Consider the following 1,602-nt stretch of genomic DNA (forward strand, 5'->3'; position numbering starts at 1 on the left):
TGTGATGCATTTTAAACGATTGTGGTAAAAGACAATCGAACTGGAACATTAGACGATAAAAATAACTTAGAGTAACAACAATTAATAAATTATTAAAAGAATAATATAATATAATGAGTATATGAAAAATATTATAAATTAAAAAATTATAAATTGTACCTTAAAAGGATTAACTTCAATAAAAAAACGAAGAGTACATTCTTATTTTATGAAGTAGTAAAAAAAATACTAAATATAAAATTATGAGCTGACTCTCAAATTTAGATTCATGTACTATAGAAAAATACTATTTATAGACCTTAGTAAAATAAAAATAAATATGTAAATTACTTATTATTAAGGCAATTTTTTATTATGTGTAGTAATTACGCATTATAATGATAAGTAGTTTAATAGTACATTAAATATTGATTTGATAATGAAGATATATTTCTAAATTAGTATAATTATATATTATTTATTAAATATTAATTATAATATAATATAATTATAATAAAGGTATTTTTTATAAAATAATTTAAAATAGGTGAAAAATTTCATTTGGAGAAAAAACGGACTTACGAGAGATCGACACGTCATCTTTATTAGTTGGGAAAAACTCAATTTTAATATATTAAGTAGATAGATTTTATTAGTATTTTGAGCAACATTACATAAAATATTATGTCAAAGAGACACGAAAGATAAGTAATATCAAATTAAAATAACAAAATCCCAATTAATTAAAAAATAACATAAAATCAAAAACCTCGTTAAAATAACGTAATAGTTATTGGCCATTATTGCTTTAAAGAAAATTCATTTTTTTTTATAACGAAAAAAATTCAATTATTTTATTTTTGCATGCCATTTCTAAAACCTAAAAGTAGGAGTTGCAACGCGTGTTAGTCTGATGCACTTCACTGATGTCAGCTGTGAGCTAAACTCATTCCATTCCATTTTGTATTGTGGGTTCAAAATAGCAGCTTATAATATCTTTTGACGAGTTCACTCATTTTTTGTTACATTTTTAATAAATAAAATTCTAAAATCCAAAATCTTATAAAAATATGAAGTGGTTGAGTAGTTTTTATTAAAAAAAATTAAATTATCATTTTCATTTTCAATGTTTGTGTATGTCTTAAAATTGTTCTAATATTTAAATCATCTTATTTAACTTGTCCTAATTTAGAGTTGTGCCAACTGATACATCTGCATAAGAGTGATTTGGGCTTTAGCATATACATATAAATTGTGTTAAGGTGATGTGATTTAAGTTAAAATAATGTAACTTTTGTTATCTTAGGACCATTTATATAAGTTGAGAAGCACAATTTTTTAGGACGATATTAAAAGAGTTTTATACGTAAATCATCCTAAGATGTGTGGTATTTAATATACTATCTAAAATTTATTATCCTAAAATGATTCATATGATATAAAATTCAAGAGAATAATATTTTGAAATTTCATTTAAAGAAATGTGATAAATTTGATTTTTTTTATTTTATTTAAATAAAAAATCTAAAAGATATGCGTATTTTTTATTTTTTTTCTCTTTTTTATTCAAAAAATTTTAGAAAAATTAAAATAAATGTCAACAGTTTCATGTATTATATATAT

The sequence above is a fragment of the Arachis duranensis genome, chromosome 8, assembly GCF_000817695.3.
Source record: "Arachis duranensis cultivar V14167 chromosome 8, aradu.V14167.gnm2.J7QH, whole genome shotgun sequence".
In the NCBI taxonomy this organism is placed as follows: Eukaryota; Viridiplantae; Streptophyta; class Magnoliopsida; order Fabales; family Fabaceae; genus Arachis; species Arachis duranensis.